Below are 18,682 nucleotides of genomic sequence, written 5' to 3' on the forward strand. Positions count from 1 at the left end.
AGCTTACTGTAAGTTTACCTTTCCGAGCACGAGCTGAATGCTAATTAGCTGTCAATTGTCTGTCAACACTCAAAGCAAGAAAATGTTGGCAGCCATCTTGTGCCTCGGTAGGCCTAGGAGGTCAGGGTGCTTCCCTTTGCGTGGTTTGCACCTTTATTTCACTGCTTTCTTGTACCTTGGTTCTACCGAGGCACAAGATGGCTGCCAACACTTTCTGGTTTGGAGTGTTGACAGACAGTGGCAGCCAATCAGCATCATTCCCGAGAAAGATGCATGCTCATTGGCTGTCAACACTTCTAACCAGGAAGTGTTGGCATACATCTTGTGCTAGTAATGACAGACAGTGGCAGCCAATCAGCATGCCTTCCCGAGAAAGCTGCATGCTCATTGGCTGTCAACACTTCTAACCAAGAAGTGTTGACATCCATCTTGTGCTCGATAGACAAAGGCAAAAGAAAGCAAAAAAACAAATGTGAAAAACAGAAAAGGGGGCAGGGTAGATACACCCTGACACCCTAGGCCTGCCCAGGTGGTCCCACAAGGACAAAAAAGGACCACATTTTTAATTTTTTTAAACCTGGTATGTTTTTTTTAAATTACCCCCCCCCCCGGGAGGACCGAATTGCGGGGGCATAGTGATAAAGAAGTGTGGGGGGTCCACAATCCCCCCCACACTTCCCCGGGGACCGCCACCCCTGGGGCAAAGCAATGCAGCCCCTTGGCGCATACTGGAGGCTCCTGATGGGCTAGTTGGCCCCCAGGGACCCCAGTATGCAAGGGGAATTAGTTCTCCCTCTGCAAACACGCCCGGGGCTGCATTGCAGAGAGGTGTAAAAAAGGGTGTGGCTTCATTACACCTCTCTGCAATGCAGTCCCCTGGCTTATACTGGAGGCTCCTGGTGGCCTAGTTGCCCCCCAGGGACCCCCAGTATGCAAGGGGAATTAGTTCCTCCTCTGCAAACGCGCCAGGAGTTGCACTGCAGAGTGTTGTAAAAAGGGGGCGTGCCCTCTGAACACCTGCCTACAAAAATTTAGTAAATCAGTATAAATAAACACAAATTAATACATTTAAAAATTGTCATTTAAAAAACCTTGCAAATTCAATTAAAAAAAACCATAGGTTTCAGGCCTTATATAGTTAGGAATTAGCATTTAAAAAACCTTGCAAATTCACTGAAAAAACCATAGGTTTCAGGCCGTATATAGTTAGGAATTTGCATTTAAAAAACCTTGCAAATTCACTGAAAAAACCATAGGTTTCAGGCCATATATAGTTAGGAATTAGCATTTAAAAAACCTTGCAAATTCACTGAAAAAAACCATAGGTTTCAGGCCTTATATAGTTAGGAATTAGCTTTTAAAAAACCTTTGAAATTCACTCAAAAAACTATAAGTTTTAGGGGTGTTATAGTTAGCTGGACATTTCACTCATACAAAACCATTGAAATTGATCCTATATAGTTAGTTGTACTAACTATATTTCGCGCACCCGCAATCCACTGCTGATGATGTCACATATTACATCATTCATGACATGGTCAGTGACTTCACTGATGACATCTCAAATGACATCAATTATGACATCACTGAAGACACTTACTCTCTCCTACTCTCTACTATTCACACTCTACTACTCACTCTCTACTTCTCTCTACTAACTCTACTATTCACTCTACTACTAACTATCTGCTACTCTCTCTACTGCTCTCTACTACTCTCTACTGCTCACTCTCTATTACTCACGCTCTACCTCTCTCTACTTCTCTTTCTACTAGTCTCTACCTCTCTACCTCTACACCTCTACCTCTACACATCTACCTCTATACCTCTCTCTACACACAGACATATACATATGCATATATATATGCATATGCATGTATATATATGTATGTGTATACATATATAAATACTTATATAAACATATATAATCTGCACATCTATATAAATACAAATATAAATGCTTGCATACATATACATATATGCATACATATGAATGTTATTTTCATGAACGTTTGAAAAACACTAATAAAAGCGAAGCTAAAAAGCCACCTCATTACAAACAGAATGACTTTAACTTAAACGAGGGCGAGATCTATTGCATTTTCAATGCTTGTTTACTTTGGTTCCATCAAGAAGGCATTGAGATGTGACACACATTTGCCATAAATTCAGAATGTTAGCACACTAGTTGCTTATGAGATCACTGTAGTAAAGCTACTGCTCACCAGGGAAGTATGCTGCTGGTATTGAAAGTGCATGTTTCACTCTGCATGTCTGAATTTTTTAATGAAATAGAAGAGGATTTGAGAAGTCACTCAAAATGTGCCCTAATCATACTTTCTTTGGCAAAATATACCCCCTCATTTTGTTTCTTTTTAAATTAAATGTTTTAAGAGTTACCACTTTATTCCAATCAAGATGGCTTCAGGTGTGCCATACCTTTGTAATAAGTAGGACTGTTAGCGCTCTAGTTGTTCTTTAGAACACTCTGGGAAGCTGCAGTAGAACACAAAGGAATCAACTGACAGTCTCTGTCCTTGTTGGATGTACATGTTTTACTGAGAATGTCAGACTTCATTCTCACATGACTGAGAATGATAATGTGAATTTACAGAAAATAGGCTTTCAGTTTAGCTTATAGATACCCTCCCAAACCACTGTGAGAAAAGCTTGAGATAATAGTATATAATAGTATATATACATATACATATATATATATATATATATATATATATATATATATATATATATATATATACATATATATATATATATATATATATATATATATATATATATATATATATATATATATATATATATATATATATATATATATATATATATATATATATATATACATATATTACCTACTGGCTATCGCCAGTAGGTATATATAGTTAGGATTAATTCCCTATGGCATTTCTGAAAATTCTATGTCTAATAACTTTGGCGTTTGTGGACGGAATCGGCTGAAATATTCAGGAAAATGGCACATTTTGTTTCTGAGCAGCCCCTGAAAATTTGGTGGGGTTTCATCAAGGGGGGGCCGAGAAAAAAGGGGGGTCCCAAAACGCGTTTTTCCCATTCATTTTTCCATAGGGCGGTTGGACTCACTTTTAGCTCGAACGGCTGAATGGATTTGCACGAAACTTGGCAAAATTGTAGGGACTGTTAGCCCGATGTGCCTTTGCTAGGTCTCAATATATGTGCTTCAGTGGATTTTGAGAAATTAACGTTTAAATCAAGATATATATCTGTAACAGCGCTCCGGGCAGCGATCCGGTCCGCTTACTTTTCGCGTTTCGGAACTTTGCGCGCAGAAAGCTGATTGGCTCTCCGGTGTCTGTCAACATTCTAAACAGTCCGGAGCGGCCGCCATCTTGTCTCTCGGTAGGATCGAGAGAGAAGAAGAGGTGAAAAACGAAGGGGGAATTTAATGAAAGGGGGCAAGGTATCCCCCTCTTGACCCCCTAGGAATGTTGTTGGGGTTATTAAAGGGTCCCGTGGGGAAAAGAAAAAAAAATGATTTTTCACGGTAGAAGCGCTTCACGGGCCGCGAACTGGGCCGCAAACTGGTAGCGAAACGGGAATTCGCCATTTTGTGCTTCGTTAATTAAATTACTAGGTATAAGGGGGTGCGGGAGACGTATCCTAATCCCCTATGTTTCCTGAGGGTGGCTGAGGAGGCTGATATATGTTGATACATCTCTTCCAGCGGCTGTGCGTGAGCTTTTTTTTTTTTTGCTGCGTGACAGTCCGGAGCGGCCGCCATCTTGTCTCTCGGTAGGATCGAGAGAGAAGAAGAGGTGAAAAACGAAGGGGGAATTTAATGAAAGGGGGCAAGGTATCACCCTCTTGACCCCCTAGGAATGTTGTTGGGGTTATTAAAGGGTCCCGTGGGGAAAATAAAAAAAAAAAATGATTTTTCACGGTAGAAGCGCTTCACGGGCCGCAAACTGGTAGCGAAACGGGAATTCGCCATTTTGTGCTTCGTTAATTAAATTACTAGGTATAAGGGGGTGCGGGAGACGTATCCTAATCCTCTATGTTTCCTGAGGGTGGCTGAGGAGGCTGATATATGTTGATACATCTCTTCCAGCGGCTGCGCCATCTTGCCTTTTTTCCAATGCCACAATTTTGTCGTGCACGGCAGCCATTTTAGATGCAAGGCTGGTCCCAGGCTATCACCTAGCCCTGCGGATGTAGTTTATGGCCCCAGCTGTAGAGAATTCAGACATGCCAACCCTCCCGATTCAGGCGTGTGACTACTGATTTCAGTGCTAGTCTCCCGCCTCCCGATTTCTGCAAGCAAAAACCCGGGGGCATATTACGAACAACTAGCGATAATTTTTGTCTCTAACTTGTTTAGAGACAAAAATTATCGCCGCACATTGGCGATTTTTATCGCAGATAAACCTTGCTATTATCGCAGAAAAGTCAGCGATATTCATGTATTATCGAGCAAATGCTCTTAGCCATGTTATCCACCTCCCATTGGATAACATGGCTAAGAACTGCTCAGGGCAGGTGTTAGATTTTGGAGATATTCGCGCTTAGCGCGAATATCTCCAAAAGTTGGTAATAGGAGATAGCGATGTTAGGGACTGTTTCCAGTCGCTAACATCTTGGCACGCCACTTTGCATGTCATTAGTGATAAGTATCACTGACATGCAAAGCGGGGCCCAAGATGGTCGCTATCTCCTTTTAGCTGTCACTAACTGGTGTTAGCGACAGCTTGGTAATAGGGAGATAATTTTATCTCCGCTTTCATGGCTTTTAAAGCCAAAAAAGCGGAGATAAACCCCCTTGATAATATGCCCCACGATTCCTTGGGGGTTTCAGCTGACAGGGCTTGGTATTGTGTTACATGGTAATTTTTCCAGGAAACGTCAGAGGGTCGATGCAGGGGTTCTAGAAGAGGTGATAAACCATTTAAGCCTCATGAACAAGCGCATGGTCTTTGCGAAGTACTCGGGGCGGCGGTGTGTGTGTGCCCTCTTACAGGAGCGGGCGGGGGGGCACTGCCAGCAACTTGCCAGGTCAGGTAGTGTTCAACACGTGCATCACCCTTTCTCTGCCTGCTATTGCGCTCCATGCTTCGGAAAGGTAAGAAAAAGAACGTGCATTTGAGTTTGAAATGTCCGATCCTGCAGCAGCACACTTCCAAAGCCCACACATGACAATAACCCGATTCAAGGCCCTATTCACCCGTTTTAAAAAAAATAGATAACACTCCAACAAAGTAAGATTATAAAACTTTATTAACTTTTAACTATAATGAACGGAACAAAAACTAAAAACATTTAAACATTTTTCAACTCAAAAAGCAACAATGGTTAGAAGCTGTCTTTTGTGCGAATAGTCCCAAGGCAGCACAACGTGCAGAGTTCTGGACGGCACCCAGGTGATGTCGCCTGGGTGCCGCACTGGTTTTGGGATCCTACAATGCAGCACAGAAAAACAGCGTGGGGCGTCCCGGGTGGTGCGGGGGGAGGCCTCGTCAGTAGCGGTCTGTTGTGCGAATAGTCCCAAGGCAGCAGAACGCGTTGAGATGTTGATGGGACTGTGTCCAGTGTCCCATGGCTGACACAACATGTACGACAGGCACCCAGGTGATGTCCAGTAAACTGCCGCACTGGTTTTGGTATCCTACAATGCTGCTCTGAAAATTGGCATGCGGCGGCCCGGGGGGGGGGGGGCGTGGGGGAGGCGGCGTGAACGGGCCTCCCCAGGTGGCGGCCATCTAGCTGAGTTGCGCCCGCTCTTGCGGCTACAGCGTCTCGCTCACCATGTTGTTGAGTTGCTCCCACTCTTGCAGTGCAGCGATAGGCGGCTGCCACATGGCTCTTAAAATGGCGGACGGCTCCTCGGTTTTGGGCCTGGTCCACTGAAATGGCCCTGGGACACCTTGGAACTCGGACGCTTGCCTGTTAGGGCTTGGGCTCCATTCTCGAAAAGCGTCCCCTCAGCCGTGAAGATTCTACAACAGTCTTGGGGGCCCCCGACTCCCGCAGGCTTCCGGTGGGGAGCGGCTGCCATGATTGCTCGCGGAATGACCACGACGGAGCCACGAGATGGTGGTGCTCTCATGCTGACGCCAGCTTCAGTCTGAATGATCCAGAAACAAGGTGGGGCTTTCATCGTTTGGGAAAAAAAAATGTTCTAAACCAATGAAAAGTGTTATTTTTAGGTCATATGACCCAGACTTCCATCTTTAGGAAACCAAAAGTAAAATGAACCAATGAAAAGTTTTATAAACAAGTCACATGACCTGTTATGCGGCATAGGGCTACAAAAAGCGTAGAAAATCCGTTGGCACGTGAGGCGGCGTCAGTAGCGGACCGATGTGCGAATAGGCCGAAGGCAGCACAACGCGCCGAGATCCGGATGGCACCGAGGTGGTGTCCAGCAAATTGCCGCACTGGTGTGGCCATCCTACAATGCTGCGCCGAAAGACGGCGTGTCCAGCTGAGTTGCGGTCACTGTTGCGGTACAGTGACTCGAACGCGCCGAGATCCGGATGGCACCGAGGTGGTGTCCAGCAAATTGCCGCACTGGTGTGGCCATCCTACAATGCTGCGCCGAAAGACGGCGTGTCCAGCTGAGTTGCGGTCACTGTTGCGGTACAGTGACTCGAACGCGCCGAGATCCGGATGGCACCGAGGTGGTGTCCAGCAAATTGCCGCACTGGTGTGGCCATCCTACAATGCTGCGCCGAAAGATGGCGTGTCCAGCTGAGTTGCGGTCACTCTTGCGGTACAGTGAGTCGAACGCGCCGAGATCTGGATGGCCCCGATGTTGTGTCCAGCAAGTTGCCGCACTGGTGTGGCCATCCTACAATGCTGCGCCGAAAGTCGGCGTGGGGTGCCCCGTTGGCTTATGAGGTGATGTCAGTAGTGGACCGATGTGTGAATAGGTTGGAACCAGCACAAGGCGCCAAGATCCGAATGGCAAGTTCTGGATGTTGAGTGCCATAGTTGAGAGTTCTGAGCAGTGCTTGTAAGACTATCTGAAGTTTATTATAAGAATCAGAGTAAGTTGAAGACTGTCTGAAGCTTATTTGCACCTTTTGCAGCTTCACTATTGCCCAAGGTGGTGTCCAGCAAATTGCTGCACTGGTGTGGCCATCCTACAATGCTGCGCCGAAAGACGGCGTGTTCAGCTGAGTTCCGGTCACTCTTGCGGTACAGTGACTCGAACGCGCCGAGATCCGGATGGCACCGAGGTCGTGTCCAGCAAGTTGCCGCACTGGTGTGGCCATCCTACAATGCTGCGCCGAAAGTCAGTGTAGGGTGCCCCGTTGGCTTATGAGGTGATGTCAGTAGTGGACCGATGTGTGAATAGGTCGGAACCAGCACAAGGCGCCAAGATCCGAATGGCAAGTCCTGGATGTTGAGTGCCTCAGTTGAGAGTTCTGAGCAGTGCTTGTAAGACTGTCTGAAGCTTATTTGCACCTGCTGCAGCTTCACTATTGCCCTGGTGTGGCCAAAGGTCGCACATGACATAGGCGGCCGGCTCCCGAGGTCCGGCGGAACTTTTTTCCTTTTCCTTTCTGCTTCTTTTCCTACAATCCGTTTCATCTGAAGACACGACCAGGTCCCTGAATGTGTGTAGGGGGACGCTATTGATTGAATGAAAATGGCGGCTTGACACAAAGCTGACTCAAGCGTTACTGTTGATGCTATACAGACAAAAATTGGTTTTCAGTTTGTACATTCTTCATGTTTTTTTTTTCCATCCAAGTCTGATTGAGAGTTTGTAGAAAAATGGCTTCAGATTTTCCACATACTACTCTTCAACATTCTTCCTAAATGTAACAATGTGAAACTCACTAGGAGAACGGCTGTTTCTGTTTCCTTTCAAAATGCTGCCAACAATATTTTCTGAATGGAAGACACCATCTTGTAGCATAAAGGGCCGAAAGGGGTTCTGGTCTGGCCGATGGTTGGTGGAGACATTTTGACTATATCTTGGACCTGCCCGGCCTCGCCCAAAATGGCGCCGGTATAAATGGGACTCGTAACTCCTTGCCCGCACATGTATATCTAGAAAATGTTATTGTAAGTGGCCCTGTCGTATTTTAATTACAAAATGTACGTCCACCGATTCCGCAACTGTTAGACACCTTTGTTCTTGCAACCTAATGGCCCGCTCGTTACGTTCTTCTACAGTGTAAATGTCTCCTCATCATATACGATTTCAGTTTGCTCCGTGGCCGGCCCACTTGGTTATAGGCCCGTATTTGTATACTGACATTTTCACAATAAAGGTTTTTAAAACAAAACACGTTAGTAGTATTTACATTGGTAAAGTTTTTACTTTTAGTCACTGTTTTCGAATCAGTAAAAGGCAAGTGAAATAAAGCAATCCAATTACATGACGGATAAAAGGTATAATATGTAGGAACGCTGTAAAGATAAATGGTCAAGGGCAGTTGTGTTTTTCATGTCTGCAACATAAAGTGATCGATAAGAATCTGATAATCAGGCGTATCGGCGACTAAGACAGCAGGCCGAATCTCTTTTACTCAACGGCTCCGTCATGGAAGGAAGAAACGCCCTTTTTCTCGAAAAAGAAATATATTTTACTTGCAAGACAGTTGTAAATTTTCCGGGAAAGTACATTAGCCTGGAATATTATAACATATGTTTGAAAAAAAAATATTGTTCGAAAACAATAAAAAGCGTAATTTTTAGGTCATATGATCAAGCTTTTCATCATTAAATTAACAAAAGTAAAATGAACCAATGAAAAGTTTTATTAACAAGTCACATGACCTGTTATGCTTACGTTACGGGCTGCGCGCCGCGCCTCGGATCACTTCCGGGTGCGCTAACGCGGCGTGTCATATAACGCATTACGCGACAACGTAGGTCAAGAATATAGTCAAAATGTCTCCACCAACCAGCGTTCGGAACACAACCCCTTTCAGCAGTCCAAAAAGTTCTGTTAAATGACAACAGAGGGGACAGGCAACAAGAACCATCAGTCAAAGAGGGGAGGGCAAGTTCTTCTCTTCCGGGTCATGTTGGGGCGCTACCGGAACTGATCGAATTGGTAGTCTACAGTGTTTCTGGATGTTTCAGACTAAAGCTGGCGTCAGCATGAGACCACTACCATCTCGTAGCTCCGTCGTGGCCATTCCACGAGCAATCATGGCAGCCGCTCCTCACCAGAAGCCTGCGGGAGTCGGAGGCCCCCAAGACTTTTGTAGAATCTTCACGGCTGAGGGGACGCTTTTCGAGAATGGGACCCAAGCCCTATCAGGGAAGCGTCCGAGTTCAAAGGTGTCCCAGGGCCATTTTAGTGGACCAGGCCCAAAAAAGAAGAGCCGGCCGCCATTTTGAGAGTCCTGTGGCAGCCGCCTATCGCTGCACCGCAAGAGCGGGAGCAACTCAACTACATGATGAGCGAGACGCTGTAGTCGCAAGAGCGGGCGGTAAACAGCTGAATGGCGGAAGAGGCACAGTGTAGCAAAAGCGGGCGGAATGGCAACTGAAACGGTAAAGGGGCGCCCCACTACAGCGTGTCTTCAGGTCAAACGGATTGTGGGACAAGGTTCAGAATTGAGAGTCATCAAAAGGCAAAAAGTTCTGCCGGACCCCGGGAGCCGGCCGCCTATGTCGGGGGCGATCTCAGGCTACACCAGTGCTATAAGACTTGGGGAGGGTGTCGGAGCCAAGCGTCTTCTCCGAGTCCATGGCCATCACACCGCCCCTAAGGGGCCTCCGTCAAGCTGTTTAGGAAGGTAACATATCACATTGTTTTCTAATGCAGTCAGGTCCACAAACGACACTCACTTACTTTGAGAATAGTGAAGCTGCAGTAGGTGGAAATAAGCTTCAGACAGTGTTACAAGCACTGCTCAGAACTCTTAACTATGGCACCCAACATCCAGAACTTATGCCATTTGAGAATGGCAGTGACATCGAAGCAACTCAGGGACCAAAACCATTAACGTACTTTCACGTATGAAAATCTTACTTGGGGAGGGGGCAGGAGCGAAGCGCCCCCTCCCAGTCAGCGCCACCACACCGTATGTTGAAAATTTGAAGCCATCGTTCTACAAAGTCAACCAAACTTGGATTGTAAAATCTAGAAAAATGTACAAACTGAAAACCAGTTTTGGTCTGCATAGCATCAGTAGCAACGCTTGAGTCAGCTTTGTGTCAAGCCGCCATTTTGATTCAACAAAGCACAGGCATTGAAAAAGGCTCAAACTCAGAACTCTGAACTATGGCACCCAACATCCAGGAGGTTGCCATCCGGATCTTGGAGCCTTGTGCTGCTTTCGACCTATTCACACATCGGTCCACTACTGACATCATCTTATAAACCAACGTTATGTAAATAGTTTTTTAACAAAATGTTTTACCCTGTTTCTTTGCTGGTGTGTTGTCTATATTTTTAATATTTTTAATATACAGCTGTTTCCACATGCACTTTTGAAACCATACATCTAGTGAATCAACTGCTCACACATCTATGCACAGAGTCACACACCTCCCAGCCACCCACACACACACTCAGTATCCCATACAAATACTTGGGCAACCAATCAATAACCCATATAGTTACTCATATAGCTACTTATCAACACATGCAACAGTTTACAGAACAACAGACATAATGATGCACAAATTAAGACAGTTTAGTCACTAACCCATGCACTCAGTGAGACACATTTAATCACTCACTCATACAGTCAGTCATGCACCTACTAAATCCTTCATCCAGACACTTATATATCCACTCATTCTTCAATATGTAAGAGATATTTTAACTTTACAGAAACATACAGTCACTGGATGTTGTCATCAGTGATGTCATCAGTGATGTCATTTGAGATGTCATCAGTGATGTCATCAGTGATGTCACTAACCATGTCATGAATGATGTAATATGTGACATCATCAGCAGTGGATTGCGGGTGCGCGATATATAGTTAGCGCTTATAACTATATATGGAATTTCAATGGTTTTATGCAAGTAAAATAAGGTTTTGTAAATGCAAATCCCTAACTATATATGGCCTAAAACCAATGGTTTTTTCATTGAATTTTCAAGGTTTTGTAAATGCAAATTCCTAACTATATATCCACTATAACCTATGTTTTTTTCTGTGAATATATATATATATATATATATTGTCAATAAGTGAAAAGTAAGCATTTTGGTATGTATATTACATTTTTAGTCATACTTACATATATGTTGCTTTTTTCTTTTATTATGCTTTTTCGAAGTTTGTTGGTGGTTTAGTGGTTTTATTTTTTTTGTGTTGGTTGAAAAAAATGTTTTATTTCTATTAAAGTGAAACGTTTTATTTGTTAGTTTTGTTTAGGTAATGCTTCATTTTATTTAATTATTTTTATGTTCTAAAAAATACTTACTATTTTTGGTTGACGTATTTCATTTCTTTGATGTCGTGTTTCAAGACTTTGTAGCCTGTTGAAGGGAAATACAATAAAAGTGTTCACTAGTTAAGTTTTGTTTGTTAGGATTGTTTTTAGGTCTATTAATTTAGGTTTTACAAATAGTTAAGAGGTATACTTACTTGATTTTATGCATTTCGTTAATGTTGATGTTGTTCTTTGTTTTGGGAAGAAATGGTAGACTGGAAATGTTTATGTAGTGTAGAGTTTTGGTGAAGTTTAGTCTTTAAAATATCAACATGAAAAAACAATTATTTTTTTTAGTAGGTTTACATGTTTAATACTTTTTTAGTTAAGTCTATTTATTTTAAAAGTTTTATACTTACCTTTAATTAGACTTTTTGTGTGTAGTATTATATGTAAATATTTTAGTTGTGTTGTCTGTCTGGCAAGGTTTTGATCTTCTCCAATGTTTGTCAGTTTTTAGGTAATTTGATGGTTAATTAATTGGTCACTTTTATAGTGTTAGTTTAATTAGTTGCAGCTTTCTATGGTTTTTGTTGTATTATTGGTAGAAATAGCGTATGTGTGATTATTTTGGAAGTTTGAAATCATTAGTTTAATGTTTTCTGTATTTATTTAAAAGTGCTTTTTTATTTCATTTTATAATATAATTAGAATATATGTCTTAATAAATGTTATATATTTTTTAAATACGTTGTATACATGATTGTTTATATTTGGTAGTGGTAAGAATTATTTTATGTATTCAAATTTGTGCATTTTTTTTATTTGAATTTTTAAGTTTATTAGTACTAGCTCTTCCTAATCTAGCTCAACTATTTACATGATTCCAAGTATGAGAGTGTGTATCTCTGCTCTCCTGTTCCCTAAGCCGTGTTGGTGCCCAATGGTATACTCACCTGCTCTATCCCTCCCTTAGATTCTTACATTGGCCATGATTGGGCATTTCTGGCTAGGAGCAGAACCCAGGTGTGACTCAAAGGTCTAATTTCCCTTAGTGACCCTTTCTCATTCCTCTCACTTTCCCCGATACCTTCCTCATCCCCTTCCCACCCTTTCTCTCTTAGGTATTGCAGCAAACACCCCACCTTCGAGACTGTGCTCTGGTGGGGTTATTGTCACTCCCTCATGTAGCTCCCATTTCTTACTTTACGTGACAGGTGTACTTTACTATTGTATCATGCATCTTAGCTGTTCTTTTGGGGGTTGAACTGGCAATTCAAATAACTGGTGCTAAATATCGGTTAGCCCTCGCGTAGTGCAAGCTCCCCGCTGAGGTGGTTGGCATTGTACTCCCTTAGAGTGGCAACCCATTTCTCCTTAACGAACCCTTGAGAACAGTCTCCATGAGGAGGACACCCATCCTGGCATTTAAACTTCATAATCAGGGAGTGCCGTCCCAACACATCAAGTGCAAATGTTTCTTGCATTATCCGCATATAAAAAGCATTGAGATCGCTCGACAACAAGAAACTTACCCCTATCCTGAATAATCCTGTAGTGAGGTCATAGAATTACCTGCAGACATTGGTTAGTATTTGCTTGGCAGCCATCTTGCCGCTTTTACGCATGTTACTACATGGCTTTATTCTCGTGGATAAACTGCCGGTGCATTTGTGCATGAAAACTTTCTGCCCTTCACACATTTACTGTACACTGTGCACCTAGTCTGCACAGCATGTTCAAGGTCGGAAAGCAATGTATGCTGTTTATTCACTTTGGTCAGTCCTGTGCCCATAGACACAACATAGAACACAGCTGCACTACTGAAAGTCGAGTGCTTTTAATATGGGTTTGCCTGCATGAAAAGGTGCCTGGAGAGATTCATTTCAACGAAGAAGAGCTGTGCTTGTCTTGAGATGTGATTCCTTGCATCTACACTTAGAGTTATAGGGTCCCACTGGCAAAGCCTAGAAGTCTTCTACAATTATAATAAAATAGCTTAGAGTATGGGGAGGCTGGTAAGGTGCTATAGGTCTGTTCCCACTTTCATTATAAGATGATTACCACATTTGTGCTTTATGGTATTATAACCATGCTGATTTTATTGGTCTTATGCATTTCACTGCTTGTGTTGGCTAGTATACTGCATGGTAGAGCACATTAGTTAAAATAAACATTTTAAACTATACCGTGTCTCTGTTTACTCATGTTGTAGAAAGCATGAGTGTTTGAATGAAAGAGTGTTCTTTTTCCTGCGATTCCTGGGAGGAATGGAGTGACATTTTCTAGGCATTGGTAGCTTCACTGTAGTACGGAGAATGAATAAGACACTATAGCAAGTCAGATTAGGATTCTGGGTACTGAGGTGGGTTTTCTGGTACACCAATACACACGAGGTCCTGTTTTCCTGCACATAGTTCTGTGTATGTGCAGAATCCCTACAACAATCCCTTAGGTTGAAGAGGGAGAGGTTGGCATGTTCATCAGTAGCAGTAGGCTGGTGGATGCTAATGTTGAGTTGTCTCCCTCCCGCAGCCCCTGGAAGAGATGCAGAGTAGCCATCCTGATTGACCATAGATTGCATACTCCTTAAAACATAGACATATTATGCAGGCTGATGAACCTTTAGGATACAGACACTAGATAATACAGTGGTGGTTGGCTCAATGTATGCTCCTAACACAGACAAGACCCAGTTCTTGGCTAGCATTTCTAAGCTCTCTACTGCTTTCGCACAGGAAACCCTTGGTTTAGGGGAGGACTGGAACTCAGCACTGGATCCGGTTCTGGACAGAACTGGCAAACTTGATGCCCATCAGGGCAATCACAGAGGCCTTATTCCAGACCACAATCACCTTGACGTGTGGTGTATGTTACACCATACTGACAAAGACTTCAACTTCCATCCCTGTCCACATGGCATCATGTCACGGGTTGAGTATTTCCTTCTTCACGGCCGATTACTACCGGACATGACCATTTGTGATATCCTAGAGGCCTGTCTTTTTTTATCATTGCACAGTCCAATTGTATCCCGATTTTGGTTTATTGTCACACCCACTTTGAAGGTGGGGAATGAAAGACTTTACAAAAAGCATACTAAACAAAATTACATCTTTGGCAGCATATTCACTCTTATGTCTCGGAAAATGAGGGGTCAGGAGCGACCTTTAAAGCTCCCTTGAGCGGCATGCTGATGAGGGATGCAGCAATGGTGAAATGGACATCGTGCAATGATGGTTTGTGACCTCACCACCTCCTGTAAAACCAGGCCGTCCATGGCCCTCCGAAGAATGAAGGACGTAGCTAAGCAAGCCTGAATATTTTCTTCACTGAAACAACTGAGAAGGCATGCATTGGTTAAGCTAAAGTGGAAATGATATCACCATGGTGAAAAAACAGGCCGTCTGCTGGCTGCACTGTTACAGCAGTGGGAGTATCAGATGGCACTGCCAGAGATTCGCGATGAGAAAGGTGTCTTCTTTATTCAGGAGCAAGGTGGCTTGCTTACTCACCTGCTAGCCATAGTGGATTGTTTTCCCTCCTTCTGTTCATCCCTTTTTGTCTTTGAGTCTCATGCAACATGGGACAGCGTTTATGCATTTCTAAATCCATTGCGTCTACCAGCCCTTTATGAGGAGTGCAGAGATTGTCTGGAAGGAGATTTCATGGAGGAGAAAGCGGCTGAAGTTATCTCAACTCGCTTTACATGTAAGTCCCTGGGAGAGAATGGCTTCCCAATTGAATTTTACAAGATGGGAAAGATAGCGCTGGTTCACCTCTTGATGAATGCTTATCGGGGAAACAGCGCCTTCTGGATCCCTGGGTGCCATCTCCAAAAAAGCCACCATCATCCTTCTCCTTAAAGAACATAAGGATCCTATGGAATGTGTTAGTTATCATCCCATTTTGCTACTTAAAGTTGACCTGAAAATCATTGCCAGAATACTCGCAACCCACTTAAGCAAAGAGATCCCTCAACTCATGCATAAATCCCAGGTTGACTTCTTGCAAGAGTGCTGCTTCTATTTTCAGAGTCCTGCTCACATGTTATGGCACATGAAGGACGACTCTGAGAAGAAACTAGCCCTTTCATTAGATGCTGAAAAGCCATTTAACCAAGTGGAATGGTGGTCAATTTTATAACCAGGGTCTGAATTTCATTGTTTCCACTACACTGCTTGTCAACTGTGGAGGTTTTGCGTATTTCGAGCTCTCAATTCATTGGAGCACTAGACAGAGCTGTATCCTTTCTCCACTGCTCTTTCTCCTTACACTGGAGCTATGCTCTTTGGCCATTTGTCTCTGACAGGTGGTGCGCGGCATATGGGTGGAGGACAGAATGATGAAGTCTCTACTTTATGCAAATGATATCCTGCTCCTTCTTCTCACCCTGAATCATCCACAGCCGCTATGGCCATCATTGATGAGTTTTCTTCCCTATCTGATGATAATATTAACTGGTCTAAATGCAATGCTCTCTCTCTTTCTAAGGTGACCACTAGTGCCTGCACAGGGGCCTGTGAAATGAAGAGGTTGCCTAAGGGACTCCAGTAATTGGACCTACATACTAGCAGAGGGCTGCTGAACAGGGTGGATGATAACCTCCTTGTGGAGCATGCCAAACTGGACTTTCTCAAGTGAAGGCATTTGAATCTATCCTTTTGGGGGAAGAGTCCGGGACAGCAAAAATGACAGTTGCACCATGCTTCAGTTGTGTTCCTGGGATAATCCGCTTGTGGGTTCCAAAACCTCTTTTTTGGGGGAAAAGAAGAAAATATGTGGTCTGGAGTGGTTGTGAACCAAGATTGTGAATGTCTAGATTATGGGCGGATACCACTGCAGGGGGGTTTTATCTAGCACATATAGCATCGCACGGTTTGGCCTTTCTTATTTCTCAGTTGTCTTTCTACTTTGGTGGTCCAAGAGATGCTTCAATCTTACTTCCAATTGAATTTCATCTTCTGCATTTATTTAGGAGTTTTATATAGCATTTGCCAGATCCAAAGGTATTGGAACACTTTACAACGTTTGTCATGTAACAATCGAGCACAAAGTATAACAGTAGTAAACACATTGATTCATGACGGGTCTTGTTCAGGGGGGCATAGGTGCGAGTCAAGAGGTAGATGCTGTAAAAAGTTATTTTTATCACAGTGACTGGATGCTCAGGTGGGCACAATTCTGCCTTGTGCATCATCTATCACTTCATAAGAGTCCGATTAAGGAAGAGGACTTTGAGCTGGCTTTTGAATTTTTTGAAGGATCGGTGAGTCCTGATATGGACTGGGATTGCGTTCCAAATTTTGGCCGCATTTCCAGAGATGGAGCGTGATAAGGTTATGTGTTTGCAAGTTTTCGGAAGGATGAGAAGTAGAGTGTTGGTATTCCTGAAATTCTTTGTCTGCCGTGCTTTGTTGAATTTGGAGGACAGATAGGTAGGTTTGACAGTGTGCAGAGCTTTGTGTGTGAGACAAGCAGCTCTGAAGTTGGCACAAATTTCTATTGAGAGCCAGTTTAGCTCTCTGAGAGGGGGGAATATATGATTATATTTCTTTACTCCAGTCACCATTCTGGCTGTTACATTTAGTTGATCTGAGAGTAGCAAGGTGCCTGTGATGGTAGCGTTCCCGTAATCCAATCTGGATAGCACAAGGGATTGTGTGGCTTGCTTAAGGTAATTTGGAGGGATGAAGGGTTTGATTTTGTTGAACAGTTTTAGGTTGCAGAAGGCACTCTTTGCGGGGTTCTTGATGTGTTTGAGCATGTCTAGGTTAGGGTCCAGAGTGATTCCCAGTGATTTAAGGGAGTTGGCCGGGATGAGAGTGCAGTTGAGATCATCAATAGTTTTTAACCATCCTGTGATTTGGGTGGTCTGCTATTTGTTGGCTATGAGGAGGGTTTCAGTTTTATCCTGGTTGAGTTTCAGGTGGTTGTGGGATAGCCATTGTTGGACTCCTCATTAAGTCTTTGCATGTCAGCCATGGAGGAAGTTTCTAGGTAGGTCTGGTTGTCGTCAGCATAGAGGTGGAAGGGTATATTGGCTTTTTTGAGTATGGCGGTGAAGGGCTCCATGTAGATGTTGAACAGTGCGGGTGAGAGAACTGATCCTTGGGGGATGCCTCTGCTTATGGGGGGTAGGTCAAATGTGAAATTTCAGATTTTTATTCTTTGGAATCGGTTCTGCAGAAATTAGGTGAACCACTGTAGGACCACCTCTCTTGCTCCTACCCTTTCACTGACTACATTGATGATCAGTTTGTGGTCAACTGTGTCGAAGGCTGCCGATAGGCCCAGGAGTCTGCGTAGACAGCAACGGTCCTTGTTGAGTGATTTGTAGACATCATCTATGCAGGGCCGGACTGGCTACCGGGCAGTTTGGAATGCTGCCTTAGCTGGGGGCTAATTTCGTTGATGGGGACCTGCATGTACTAAACGAAATTTGTTTTGTTTTCATTATTTCAAAGTACACGCAGGTCTTCATGTACAAAATCAGCCCCCACTGCAGTAAAATCTTCCAGCAGCTCGGCAGCATTCCAAACTGCTCGGTAGCTAGTCCGGCCCTGCATCTATGACATTCAGGATGGCTGTCTTTGTCCTGCAACCTTTTCTGAAACCCAATTGGTGAGGGTCTAGAAGTTTGTTGCATTGCCCCAACCTCTACCTCCTAGTCTGTTTGACAATTGCTATGCATCCCATCTCAGAGTACCCTATTCTCCAGATGATGGCAGGTGAGTTGCATACTGTGCATAAGTTACTTGATACTGCATTGCTTATACATAAGGGGGCCCCACTGTGGCAAAACATGGCATTCTGTATAGCCAGCCGCCCCTTTTACTGGGCTAGATTAGTTGCTAGAGGGTGGCTATTTTAAGTCATTCCAGGTGCTGAGTAGGAATTGGGTATTTCAACAATGGGTCTTTGGAGATATTCCCAAATTATACATTACCTTAGAGCTGCACTGGTCCCGCTTTGGTGACCCCACTGATTTTACCGCTCCTTTAACACCATGCGGCCAGTTTAGGGGAGGTATTTCCGGGGTCTATGGTGTACTCATCAAAACACTGCACTCCGGCCCCTTAGTACAAACAGGCTACATTGGCAGATTTCTTTGGGTAACAACTACTAACCTGAGGACTGGTCAATGATACTTTAGGATCAAAATAGAGTCCTCCGAGAGTCCAGACTGAAACTTCTGTACTGCAAGATTTTAAACAACTGGTACTGGACACCCTTGAAGTTGAAATGAGGGCAGCTGCTGCCCCATGATCTATTGTGGCTATGTAAGGAGGAGGAGAGCAGTCTGTACCATGTTATTTAGTTCAATACAGTCCTT

The sequence above is a fragment of the Lissotriton vulgaris genome, chromosome 2_1, assembly GCF_964263255.1.
Source record: "Lissotriton vulgaris chromosome 2_1, aLisVul1.2, whole genome shotgun sequence".
Classification (NCBI taxonomy): Eukaryota; Metazoa; Chordata; class Amphibia; order Caudata; family Salamandridae; genus Lissotriton; species Lissotriton vulgaris.